The sequence below is a fragment of the Poecilia reticulata genome, chromosome 2 (genome assembly GCF_904066995.2).
Source record: "Poecilia reticulata chromosome 2, P_reticulata-male-v2, whole genome shotgun sequence".
In the NCBI taxonomy this organism is placed as follows: Eukaryota; Metazoa; Chordata; class Actinopteri; order Cyprinodontiformes; family Poeciliidae; genus Poecilia; species Poecilia reticulata.
Window position 1 is genome coordinate 9,598,953 of NC_088831.1, and position 14,406 is coordinate 9,613,358.

Here is a 14,406-nt window from a genome sequence, read left to right on the forward strand (position 1 = left end):
ACACCTAAACAGAGTTAGCACGAGTATCAGTAAAGTGAATGGAATTGGTGACAACTCACTAAAGGATGACCTGGCTAATTAATTATCTTGTTACATAAATCATTAATATGATTGATCTGGTGTTTGTCCCATATTTTAGCTTTTGTAGCAATTCTGAAAGTCCCAGTGTTTTAATCAGACTTTAAATGTTGTCACAAGCACTGATACTAACATAGGATCTCTAATGTAATACATAATAAATCCCAGCTCGATTATAATAAAAGATAATCCAGCATCTTTTGCTAAAGTAGTTGTAGCTAAGTTCCAAGTATGCAAGTCAACACTAACCATTCGTCAACAAAACCTCTGATCTTACAGCACATGTGGATACTTATTTTAAGACGTTGTGCCTTATCAAGTCTTTCAAAAACAAAATGCCTCTAAGGCCCTCATCACTCTTTTTCCACTTCTCACAGTAATAATTTGGATTTCGTGGTAAGTAATTCAGGTGTTGATTTACCAAGAAGATCCCACACACCATTTCCAGTAAAATAACATAATTCCATGTTCAGAAATGTTGTGGTACAACTAATTCAGCGCTACTTGAGCAGTGGAGTGGTTGAAGTGCGGTCAAACAAATCGAAGAATAGAAATTTCTACTCAATGTAATATGGACCTCTCATTTCTTCCAGAGATTTACAGTCAAACATAAGCACTTACCATCCAGGACTCAAAATGATAACATACAAATATTGTACCTGTAATCTGTTTCTAATATTTGAGACTTTGCTATCTCTTAACCTTTCTTAGCGACACGTTTGTCATTTTACAACTGTGATCTCTACAGCATCTTTGAGTCACTTTGTGCTAATGTGAGATGATTCTCTAAAAAAAAAAAGAAAATACTTTTTTGGGATGGTAGGTGTTCTGTTATCTTTCACATCCAGCAGGTGGTTGTCTAACTGTGGAAAGGGAACTCAGTAACAGGCACAACTTTAGTGCTTGAACTGTCAGTCAGGAGGTTTTCATAGACTTTTGTGACAGCTTTCTGAACAATGTGACAAGTTTAAGAGGAGGAAAAATATCGTTTTTTGTCACAAGTACTTTTCAAGTCACAAGAGCGTCCAATGGGCTGCAAGGTTCATTCACTTGGAAGGGTCCAATGTTTTCTTCTCAGGGTTCACATTAGTGCGCTAGCGAGCATTTACCACGAGTTCTTCTCTCAACGTTGTTGTTGTTTTGAAGCCTTAAATGTGATATGAAAATCTTCCGAGCCTGACATGATGTGCATGCCTCAAACGCTAATGTCTTTCACTGTCAGCGCGGCAAGAAAAATGAGCTGCGAGCAAATGTGGCTGTACCCTGGTGTGTTGTGTAACATGCCCTGAGAGTTTATATTATTGTTTTTATACCCTCTTTCTGAAACCACCAAGATTTTCGGCAGTGCTTGGGCTTCTTTTTCGGAATTTAGACCTCTTGATTTGCTGCAAAGCATTAAATCCAAAGCAATTGCGGCTCGTTGGCAAGGGCTAGAGTCTAAAACAGTGGTTGTGAAAAGGCTCTCGGTGTGAGCTTAGGAGAAGTTCTCCAAAGTTCTCTCAAGACATAGCCCGAGTGCGTCAACAATAAATCGCTTTCGAAAACCATATCGTTAAAGTCTGTCTCGAGTGTGTATCATCTCCTTATTTAGTCCTTGAGGCCCTTGAACTGTCTGGTCAACAGGAATGTGTAGGGTAGGATAAAAAATCAAGCTGGAGGACTTAATTGGTCCGTAGGGGGCTTTGCTCCGAACAGTGCACAGTTGAGGGGAGGGAAGTGTGCGTTGACAGAACAAACGCAAGTGGGTCAAGGAGAAAAGAAACAGAATATGCCAATATAATAGAACATTCCTATGATGGGAGCAGTCAGAAAGGAGGTTTGTTAGAAAAGGAGAAGAGATGACAGACAGGTGGAGGAAGCGAGACAGAGCTCGTCTGAAAAAGGCTTCGGAATGGAGGTTGGGTGGAAGATTGAGAGATAGGGTTGAAATGAAAGCAGCTTTAAAGGAAAGTGGAGGGGGGTGCGGGGGGGTCGGGGTGGAAATGAAAATGGATTGAATGGGGACAAGAGGGGAGAAACAAAAGAGGAAAAAATGAGCGATGGTAATCGATGGGATGTGTATAGGGCTTCGGCTGATGAGAGCAGGAGGAGGAAGGAAAGGCCTTTCATGTACCCCCTTTTTTCCACCGCGATCTCAAAATGAATTATAGTCGTGGCAGAGAGCAGGGGGGGAGATATTAACCTGACACTCATCCTGAATTCAGATTCGGCTCCTCGCTATCATTCGCTCACAAACTGCCGTTGTCGCACTCACTTTCAAAGACAGAGGAGCAGAGTTCATTTGTAAAGACCTCGCCTTGTCAAGTTCGTCTCCATCTACAAGAGGGAGGCCTTAAGACGACATTGGAAAATGGATTTCACACTGAAAGTTAAACACCTTAAATGGCACCAGTTGTGGGAGGATCTTATATAAACCGATGGGATCATTTTTTTTTAGATGGGATCATTTTTTTAGATTCCCAATGAGTTCAATCAAAGTTCGGCATACTGCTACGAACACCACTTTCTGCTTTCTCAATGTTGTTTTCATTGACTTTCCTTGCCGCCACGTGACGGCTTACTCCATTTCTACCAGATCATGCATAATAAGCGCCCGCTCATGAATAAGGCTTATATTGCATACAGACACCCACCACTTTTTTTTTTATAATTCATCAGCCACTGGGACATGTGACTGCATAAAATCAAAGTCATCCCTGCGACGTGGGTGTGAGTCACTCCGTAAGTCCCCTTGATCATTTCAGGCCTGCGGCTTGGGGCTTTGCTGAGACCGGCACTAGTTTCAATTAATTTTCATCTGGGTGTCCTTGTCTGTATTGTTTGCATCAAACAAGAGATGCTGCAAAGAAGGGCAGGCGAGATGCTGCTTTTTCTCCATCACTGCTGGCACTGCCTTTGCCTTCCCTCTTTAGGGTTTCAGGACGAGCCGGTTCAGTCACGGAAAACGTCACGAGGAGAAGAAGAGCTGTAATGAAGTGCTGCTGGCTAGGAGTTCATCAGATTATTGTGTGTGCCGAGAAATGATTGTGTTGAAATCCAGTGAAACAAATATCTTTCTTTTTAAAAAAAAATAAATTTTTTGGTGAAATATTGCCAAATGACAAAGTGCAAGTTTTGATTGTAAACAAATTGATCTACATCGGTTTAAGTCATTAAATTTCTATCAACTTCCCTGTATTTTAGATGCATTAGCAAGTTTTGATAAAAAAAAAATTTCAAGTAATCAAGTAATAACATAAAGCTTAAGTGAGAAGCCTTTAAGAAAAAAGGCAACAAAAGAACACTGAGTATTTTTAGATGTATCGTCTAACTCAGTGTTTCTCAACCTTTTTTGGCCCAGTGCCCCCTAGCCCTTATCCAGGTCCCTCACCGCCCCCCACCAAAGAATTTGCAGGCTACTTTGCACTGACCATTATTTTATCATTACTATTACTATCACTATTGTAGATGTTTTGATTTTTATGCTTGTTTCTGTATTTATCATCAAAAATAATTTCCCAGGGAACAAAGAAGTCATGGGAATAGAAATTATTTTCACAGGCGTCTACGAAAAATGCAATGAACATTCAAGTTAAAATCGGTAGGCCTAACATAGCAGCCAATTAGAGTGGATAAAATATTCTTATTTTGTGTCATTTTCTAGTTGTTAAATATTCCACAAAATGACCAGATAAAAGATGTACAACATGCATGTTTAAACTGTGAACTATTTGCAAACGACTGAGCTCTGCAACATTAAAACATGGATAGAACTGTAACTACATTAATCATAGCTCTTCTTCTCTTCGGTTCAGCTCTGTGCTGCCTTCAGGAGAATGGGACATCAGAGTATCATCCATAAAATTTCACCCACATGGCATTTATTGTGCAAACCAGAGCTTTCAGTGGAAAAACAAAAGTTCCAGGTCCTTTTAATGCCATACAAATATGAGACAGAAACATGGATTATATCTTTATATAGATCTGTCTATTGATTTATAGATTAATAGTTTTACTGGACAGAAATTACAAAGAACAAATCTGGTTCTTAATCAAATCTTAATGAGTCAAATTGAAAGTGTCATGGAGTCATCAGCCTCATTACAATAACACTGACATGAAAAATAGTATTGAATAAATAAATATATCAAATCTAATTAAAAACATAAATAAGTGATAAGTTATTTAGTGTTATGGTCTGTAAGATATATTTATTCTCAGTACTAGATGTGATCTCAACAAACCCATGGCACTTCAACAATATTATTTTACATTTTATTTGGAAATAGTGTCTGTTTATTCTTGCCATACAGTCCTCTGATTAATTATTGCTAGAAAGGTCTTGCCATACAAGTTTATTCCTCTGTATTTACTTTAGTTTCTTAGTTTATTCTTGCATTTTGTTCTTCATTAATTTCCATTTAGTTTCATTTGATTAGTATTATCCTCTCTTGGTTTATTGCTATGTCCACTTTAGTTTCTTTCCTGTTGCTAGATTTATTTTATCGTTTAATCGATGATTAAACGTCATGTGTTTCACATCATGTGTTGATTTTTCACCGTTCAGCATCGGATTCTCTGTTTTATGCCATAATTCACATCTAGTTTTTATGTCCCGCTTCTCCTTTTTCAGAGTTTTGCACAATATGCGCATCTGTTTTTTTAAGCCCCTAAGGTGCAGGGCGATCGGGAAGCGTATCGATGAGGAAAAGGCACACTGACATAAACCTTTTAAAACAACGGAAACAATTTCGGTCTTCTGATTATTGAAATTTAAAAGTGCTGTGTTGTTCTATTACCTCCGTTTCATACCGGAGCACTTACAGCACCGGTGTTAACTAGGGGTGAAAGAAGTTTAAAATTCTTGGGGGTACTTTGACAGAAGTATAAAGCACACTTTGGAGTTTCTATGCTGATAAAATTTTTGCGACACGATAAAAGCTGTGTAGCTCTTGAATTGCTACGAAGTGGAGCTGTATTTCCCTCTACCCACTGGCTGCAATGTCGACACGTTGAGATGCCGTGAGACCTAAATTCTGAACATAGCCTTCCACATCGGGTTGATGGGGTAACAGGTCCAGAAGGGAACCACAGACATCTCTCCCAGGCCAGACTAGACACATAGACCATTTTCATCAGTTCATTTTAAATCCTGAATCGTATTCAAAAACAATCTAATTATTATTAATGATAATGTCACTAAAAGCTGCTACTGCTACTCATCTGATGGAGACATAAGAGAGAAGCTACAATTCTTTTAAAAACAGAATTGTAACTATTTACCAGTTGGTTAAATAGTTAGAATACAATAAAAGTGAAAAACCAACAGACTCATAACCAGTTTACAGGAAAGCATAGAAATGGACTCATTTATCTCCTTCCCGGCTATCAGCAATGTGGGCTGCTGATGCTGTGCTGCTGTTGGTGTCGAGCTCTCAGTTACACAGAAAACACTGGAAGACATTACGTTCTGTTCTATTGTTTACGTTTCCGCACCGTACGGAACAAATGTGTTCGAGTGGGTCGTTTACAACCCATCAAATATGGAGCGGCAGCAGCATCATTTCTTTGCGATCATCCTTTATTCTATTTCTATGCTAACGTGTAAAATTATTAAACCAAAATTATTTCTTTGCTCTTCTTCAAGCAGGCAAAATTTCTTGTCACAATTTACAAAGCAGAGAATGTCTGTAAGTTACATTTAATTTTACTTTTAAGATATTTTAAGTCAAGTATGATTCAAAAATTTTAAACCATAATGAAAAATCCAACTTAAATTAATGGTTTTAATATTCCATTGTCAATCTAAACTTAATATGTCACCATTAAGATCCCTGTTTTAATCCCTAGCCTCCTAAAATATACCCTTCTTAGGTCCGTCATGGCGCCTCAAATGATTAAGTGACGCAGTTGCAAAGTTTTAATAGTTTGAGTCATGCAGAACTGATTTGATCGATTCCATAGCAACGATCAGAAGCAAGACATTCCCTCAGAACTACAGTGACTCATTGTAGCTATGACCTCATCTATGACATCTGAGGTTATGAAAGCTTGGCTCTCAAAACAAGAGGTTATACCCAAGCATCTCTTTGTTAGTGATCACTGTGTTCAACAAGTACTTTTACCATGGAACAAATTGCATTCAAGACAATTTTTTTTCCCAATTACTTTTGGAGCAGGTTATTTAATAACAACAGGAGTAAGAAAGATTTTCAACAAGCTACTTCCAGGAGTTACGTTCGATATCACTAGTTACAAGGATGAGAACGAATACGACGTGTTTGATGAGTATCTGTTCAAACCTTCCTCCACTTTGGCAAAATCAACAAATCAAAACGTACAGCAAGCTTCCCCGGCTGGGGCCGTTTATAGTGGCTCAACAGGACATAAAAAACAGACTGATTATTCAGATCACTCTGACAGGGACACAGCGGATGAGGACAACGATTTCCCCAGTTCTCCCAAAGTACACAGACTGAGGAGGGTTGGAACAATAAGGAGGAAATCAAGGCGTCCAAAAGCTCAACCTGAGGTCTGAGGAAAGCAGCATTACAAGACCGGACCCATCAAGAGAAATCGTCCTAGGGAACAATTTCTCTAATCCCAAAGAGCAAACTTCCCCGGCTGGGGAAGTCTCTTGATGGGTTCAGTCTTCTAATGTCGCTTTCGTTAACAAATTTCCCCGTCTAGGGAAATGACAAAATCCAAAAGGATTTTGTCATTTTGAAGTTTGGATTGAAGAGGAGAGCGTTGAGTTTAAAAGATCAACCTCTGTGCAGATGATAGGGATATTACAAGACCGGACCCATCAAGAGAAATTGTCCTAGGGAGAGATTTGGCCAATCTTCCAAAAGAGCTAACTTTCCAGGCTGGGGACGTTTGTCAACAGCCGAGGAGCAGCGGCTCTACTGTGAGTCCCTCCCGGATGACCGAGCTTCACACCCTATCTCTAAGGGAGAGCCCAGCCACCCTGCGGAGGAAGCCCATTTCGGCCGCTTGTACCCGTGATCTCGTTCTTTCGGTCATGACCCAAAGCTCATGACCATAGATGAGGGTGGGAACGTAGATCGACCGGTAAATCGAGAGCTTCGCTTTTTGGCTCAGCTCTCTCTTCACCACGACGGACCGGTACAACGCCCGCTTCACGGCAGACGCTGCCCCAATCCGCCTGTCGATCTCCCGCTCCTTTATTCCCTCATTCGTGAACAAGATCCCCAGATACTTAAACTCCTCCACTTGAGGCAGGACGACCCCCCTGACCTGGAGAAGGCACTCTACCCTTTTCCGGCTCAAGACCATGGCCTCGGATTTGGAGGCACTGAGCCTCATCCCGGCCGCTTCACACTCGGCTGCGAACCGCTCCAGTGAGAGCTGCAGATCACGTTCCGATGAAGCCAACAAGACCACATCATCTGCAAAAAGCAGAGATGTGATCCTAAGGCCACCAAAACGGATCCCCTCAACACCTTGGCTGCACCTAGAAATTCTGTCCATAAAAGTAATGAACAGAATCGGTGACAAAGGGCAGCCTTGGCAGAGTCCAATTCTCACCGGAAACGAGCCCGACTTATTGCCGGCAATGAGGACCAGACTCTGACACCGGTCATACAGGGACCTGACAGCCCGTATCAAAGGGCCTGGTACCCCCATACTCCCGGAGTACCCCCAACAGGGCCTCCCGAGGGACACAGTCGAACGCCTTCTCCAAGTCCACAAAACACATGTAGACTGGTTGGGCGAACTCCCATGCACCCTCCAGGACCCTGCTGAGGGTGTAGAGCTGGTCCAGTGTTCCACGACCAGGATGAAAACCACACTGCTCTTCCTGAATCCGAGGTTCGACTATCCGACGGACCCTCCTCTCCAGGACCCCTGAATAGACCTTACCAGGGAGGCTTCCTTGGGGAACCCTCCGTTCCCCCTTTTTAAATGGGGGACCACCACCCCAGTCTGCCAATCCAGGGGAACTGCCCCCGATGTCCAGGCGATATTGCAGAGTCGCGTGAGCCAACACAACCCTGCAACATCCAGAGCCTTAAGGAACTCCGTCCCCAGAGATTGGAGAGCCCAACCCAGAGTCCCCAGGCTCAGCTTCATCAACAGAAGGCATGTTGGTGGGAGGTCTTCGAAGTATTCCGCCCACCGGCCCACAATGTCCCGAGTTGAGGTCAGCAGCACACCATCCCCACTATAAACAGTGTTGGTGCTGCACTGCTTCCCCCTCCTGAGACGCCAGATGGTGGACCAGAATCGCCTCGAAGCCGTTCGGTAGTCTGTCTCCATGGCCTCTCCAAACTCCTCCCACGCCCGAGTTTTTGCCTCAGCAACAACCCGAGCCGCATGCCGTTTCGCCCACCGGTACCCATCAGCTGCTTCTTGAGTCCCACAGGCCAAAAAGACCTGATAGGACACCTTCTTCAGCTTGACAGCATCTCTCACCGAAGGTGTCCACCAACGGGTTCGAGGGTTGCTGCCGGGACAGGCACCAACAACCTTGCAGCCGCAGCTCCTATAGGCCACCTCGGCAATGGAGGTGCGGAACATGGTCCACTCAGACTCAATGTCCCCCACCTCCCCCGGAACGTGTTCGAAGTTCTGCCGGAGATGAGAGTTGAAACTCCGTCTCACAGGGGACTCTGCCAGACGTTCCCAGCAGACCCTCACTACCCGCTTGGGCCTAATAGGTCTGAGCGGCTTCCTCCCCCACCACCGGAGCCAACTCACCACCAGGTAGTGGTCAGTGGACAGCTCCGCACCTCTCTTCACCCGAGTGTCCAAGACATACGGCCACAAATCCGATGAGACGATGACAAAGTCAATCATCGAACTGCGGCCTAGGGCGTCCTGGTGCCAAGTGCACATATGGACGCCCTTATGCCTGAACATGGTGTTTGTGATGGACAATCCGTGATGAGCACAGAAGTCCAACAACAGAACACCACTCGAGTTCAGATTGGGGGGGGGGGCGTTCCTCCCAACCACGCCTCTCCAGGTCTCACTGTCATTGCCCACGTGAGCGTTGAAGTCCCCCAGTAGAACAAGAGAGTCTCCAGGAGGGGCACTCTCCAGTACCCCCTAAGGACTCCAAGAAGGGTGGGTAATCTGAACTGCTGTTTGGCCCGTAAGCACAAACAACAGTCAGAACCCGTCCCCCCACCCGTAGGCGGAGGGAGGCTACCCTCTCGTTCACCGGGGTGATCCCCAACGTACAGGCGCCCAGATGGGGGGCAAAACAAGTATGCCCACTCCAGCCCGGCGCCTCTCACCGTGGGCAACTCCAGAGTGGAAGTACGTCCAGCCCCTCTCAAGGAGACTGGTTCCAGAACCAGAGCCATGTGTCGAGGTGAGGCCGACTATTTCTAGCCGGAACCTCTCAGCCTCGCACACTAGCTCCGGTTCCTTCCCCACCAGAAAGGTGACGTTCCACGTCCCAAGAGCCAGCTTCTGCAGTCGAGGATCAGACCGCCAGGGTCCCCTCCCTCGGCTGCCGCCCATAGCACAATGCACCCGACCCTTTTGGCCCCTCCAACAGGTGGTGAGCCCATTGGAAGGGGGACCCACGTCTCCTCTTCAGGCTGAGCCCGGCCGGACTCCGTGGGTAAAAGCCCGGCCACCAGGTGCTCGCCGTCGTGCCCCACCTCCAGGCCTGGCTGCAGAGTGGGGCCCCGGTGACCCGCGTCCGGGCGAGGTAAAACCAAGTCCAAAGTTTGTGTCCATCATAAGGGGTCTTCGGGCTGCGCTTTGTCTGGTTCCTCACCTAGGACCTGTCTGCCTTGGGTAACCCTACCAGGGGCATAAAGCCCCAGACAGCATAGCTCCTAGGATCATTGGGACACTCAAACCCCTCCACCACGATAAGGTGGCAGCCCAATATTCATGATAATATAAATAATATATGTATGAGAATATAAATATTATTTATATTCTCATAATTATTATATTCTATTATATATTAGTATTTATATTATATAAATAATACACATTTATATATTATATATAAATAATAATATATATATATATAATAAACACATATTTATATATAATAAACACACTGATTGTGTTTTTAAGTGTGTTTATATATATATCTATATATATATTTATTTTTTTGTTAAATACTTAATGAAACATATTTACCGTGTTTAATTTTTGATGTAAATGACTTATACTCACAAAGAATGAGGTATAGTCCAAGTTTGTCGTTTATTCAGAAACTACAGCGGCTGTAATGAGCCACAGCAAAGATAAACAAAGTTAAAACAACCCGAACAGGTGATCAACTCTAAACCACTCGCACCTTTTTACTCTCCGTCTCTCTAAGCACACCCGTTGCCATGGCAACCGCCTGCGCTCCACAAGTCGACCAGAGATTACGTTAAAAACATAACATTTAGTCCGTTATATTAGGTTTTCAGGCTTGATATTTATTTTGTGATCATTAATAAGCCTCCCTGAACACAGCGGTTCTTGATTAGTTAATTTTAAACTCCTGCTCTGTTATTTTGGTAATGGAACCGAAACGCACAGAATTGCGCAACACCTTGTTGAAACAATAATCACTGAGATTATTATTGTTGTTGGGTCATTAATTTGAAAATTTTTTGTTGTTGTTCTTTCATAAAGTTACAAACGTTTTAAGCGAGCCAGAGGAGGACGTGCTGCTCTCAGCGTCCTGGCTGCGTTCAGTTTGTCACCTAAAGCCGAGATCGACTCAAAACCTTCCGCGATCGACATATTGCACCGCTGCTCTAACAAAGCACGAACAGTTCAGAAACAATATGATATGGGAAAAAAGTTATTTATTAACTGATTAAGTCTGTTTTAGATTGTTCTTGAAAAACGAATCAGTCACGGCTGATTAGTGGGCGCAGTCGCGGCTGCACGGTTTAACCCACTGATTTTTTACAGCAGACAGCCGCTCCTCTCTCTTGCAGGTACTGCGAACCTCCTCTAAATCTTTTAGGGGTACGCAGTACCCTGACGTACCCCCTTACTTTCACCCCTGCCTATGACTGCTGCTCGTGGGGAGAGACATTTCAGTAATCTAAAACTAATAGAAAAAATGAAAGCAATCTACTTGCATACTGCATGTGGACTGTTGCATGTAAAATAGATTAGCAGTAAATATTATGCTAGTATCAGTCTTTAATCAAAGAAAGCAAGTTGCAAGCCTTTAAAATTGTAACATTTTTTATGGGAGTATAAAAAAACTCAAGGTGTGTTGTGGTGGCGCAGGGGTTAAGCATAACCCACATATGGAGGCCTTAGCCCTCGACGCGGCCGTCGCCAGTTCGATTCCCGGCCTGGCGACCTTTGCAGGGGGGCCCAATCTAATATTTTGTCAGGAGGCCCAAAATTCCTGGCGACGCCTCTGGTTCCAGCTGTCGGCAGAAGCTCAGAAGTGAAGTTAAAAGCTGAATGAAGCTTCATATCAGTTAAAGGAGTCTGAAAACAAAGAATCAAAAGAACTCTGTGAAAAAGGGGAGTTTTAAAGACGGCACTCATCTTTCAGAGAAGCAATCAAATAACTGCAGTGCATTATGGGTAAAAGTGGCAGACAAGTTTGTAGTTCCCATCTGAACAATTCCAGCTCTTGGCAGGGCTCAGAAGTGAGCATAAAAGCTGAACCAAGTTTCATGTCAGAAAAACTGAGTTATAAAATAAAGAAATAAAAAAAATAAACGAATGTGATGGAAAAAGGGACTCCATAATCAAAATTCCAATCTTCAGAATAAGATACAAGCAATAATCCTGCATCCAGTGGAAGTGAGCTGAAGAAATAAAATAAAATATGGCCATCATTCGTATCCTTTTCAAAGAAAGTAAAGCAAGTAATTAAAATGTTCTGAAAATAAAATGAAATACTGACCTTTTATTTATTGGATGCCATTTCCATATTTTAGTTTATATAAACTTGCATTTTAGAACAATGCAAGAACTTAAACAAACCATATATTTGTTTAAAACTGTGTATGTAAAGCTCAGTTTGATTAACCATCTGTAACAACAATAAAGAGATTTGGTAAAACACAATGGGCATCGAGGTAAGGTCAGTGTCTGGCAAAAAACAAGTTCCTGCAAGGAGGAGTCATAATGTTACCGCTTGGGAAATTCCCACCACACTTTCTCAAGAACTAAAACATGACAAAAACAATATAACAGCAGAACTAGCATGACCTAGATTAAACATATTTCAACATATATGCAAGAAAGAAAACCATATAAACATATTTTATAAAATGCATAAATATATGCAAGTATGTCAGTTATGACATCACTCTCTCTGTGATGTCATATTATCATTCACTTGTTATGACATCATAAACAGTCTTAAGTACTTGAACTTTTTCCCAAGAGATCTTTCAGTGTAGCATTGAAGAAAGAGTGGCAACGTGTAAAACTTTTATGATGGAGGATCCAGAATTTCTTGAAGAACTTGAGGAATTTTATATAAGAGTTCAACGAAGGATGTTGTGCGGCTTAAATGCAGAAGAATTAGCGACTGAAATGGCGGAATTAATGATGAAAATTAAAAGATTTTATAATTTGGACCAGTCAGAAGACGATGAGATATTGGAGGCTGTGAGGGAACATCTGAGGCCAGAAGTGAGGCAGCAGCAGCAGCGTCCATCCTGGAATATGTGGACCTTCTTGTCCGATTGTGGGGAATCTTTTATGAGCGGCTTCAGCTTTGGCTTGGGTTTTGGTACAGCTGCAGGCATTGTTCTGGCTGTGTGCAAACTCCTTTCCTAAACATTCTTATGAACATGGATGGTGCTCTTGGGACGTGGAATGTCTCCTCTCTGACATTGATTGGGAAAGGGGTTCCTGCCTCAAGTGGAGGAGTTTAAGTATCTGGAGATCTCGTTCACAAATGAGGAAAAATGGGAGCGGGAGATCGACAGGTGGATTGGGGCAGTGTCTGCTGTGAAGCAGGCACTGTACCAGTCTGCAGTGGTGAAGAGAGAGCTGAGTCAAACAGCGAAGCTCTCGATTTACCAGTCGATCTTTGTACCCACCTCATCTGCGGTCATGAGCTGTGGGTCATGACTGAAAGAACGAGGTCCCAGATACAAGCGGCCGAAATGAGTTTTCTCCGCAGGGTGTCTGGGCTCTCCCTTAGAGATAGGGCGAGAAGCTCGGTCATCCGGGAAGAACTCAGAGTAGAGCTGCTGCTTCTCCAAGTTGAGAGGAACCAGTTGAGGTGGCTCGGGCATCTGGCCTCCCTGGTGAGGTGTTCCGGGCACGTCCCACCGGGAGGAGGCCCCAAGGAAGACCCAGGACACTCTGGAGGGACTATGTCTCTCGACTGGCCTGGGAACGCCTTGGGATTTCCCCCGAGGAGCTGGGAGAAGTGGCTGGGGAGAGAAAAATCTGGGCCTACCTTCTGAAGCTGCTGCCCCATGACCCAGAAACAATAGAGGAAAATGGATGGATGGACAAAGGTTTTTGTTATCATGCAGTTTCTAAGGGCTCGGCATGTAAGAGGATGAGAAGGTTCCAAAAACAACTCTAGGGATGATTCTTCACTTTCACTTGTTTTGCATGACCTGTGGAGGGTCAAACAGAGTTGTTCACTCTGCTTAATTCCCTGAAATTGATTCACTTACCTGGAGATTACATTCTTTCTTCGGTGGAAACTGAAATCCTGGGTACGCCTCGCTGTCTTCCTGCAAAAAAGGAGGACAAAGGTTACTTATCTGACTAAATTAATACAAACATGATAAAAGAAGAGACTAAATAGATTCCTCAAAGTGAGGTCCTAGCCTGGGGCCTTGGGACTTTCTGTTTGGACGTCGTCTACTGGGTCTTTTGGACCTTCTTTCCTGCAATGAAGAGAAAAAAAGACATTACTCACCTGGTATGTATTTCTTCTTTTTGTAATGGACAACCAGGTTGTTTACTTGTGATTTGAGGTTTTTGTTTGGTTACCTGCAACATCTCCTGAATTGGGTGGTTCATTTGCAGGTACTGGTTATAAAAAGTTTTATATACTTTGATTGTAATGTGGGCTGCACAGTGGTGCAGTTGGTAGCACTGTTGCCTTGCAACAAGAAGGGTTCGATTCTTGGCCCTGGAAGACTCCATGTCTTTCTGCATGGAGTTTGCATGTTCTCCCTGTACATGCATGGGTTCTCTCCGGGTACTCCGGCTTCCTCCGATAGTCCAAAAGCGTGACTGTCAGGGTTAATTGGTTTCTCTAAATTCTCCCGAGGTGTGTGTGCAGTTTTTTGTCCTGTGCCTCGGTGTTGCCCTGCGACAGACTGGTGACCTGGCTTCTTGCCTGGAACATTAAGTCTCATCAACTTGTTGTTTGTACTCATTGAGTCCATGCAACAACTAAAATAAAAT

At 43.4% G+C, this 14,406-nt stretch overlaps 1 long non-coding RNA gene across 1 annotated transcript in view; it reads right to left on the minus strand.

The window, feature by feature from the left end:
• Positions 1–14,406, minus strand: part of LOC145555300 (uncharacterized) — an 80,848-nt gene that overhangs the window by 23,216 nt on the left and 43,226 nt on the right. The window contains exon 2 of the long non-coding RNA XR_014091429.1: positions 13,665–13,880. This is a non-coding gene — a long non-coding RNA (uncharacterized LOC145555300). The remainder of the gene's footprint in view (positions 1–13,664; positions 13,881–14,406) is intronic.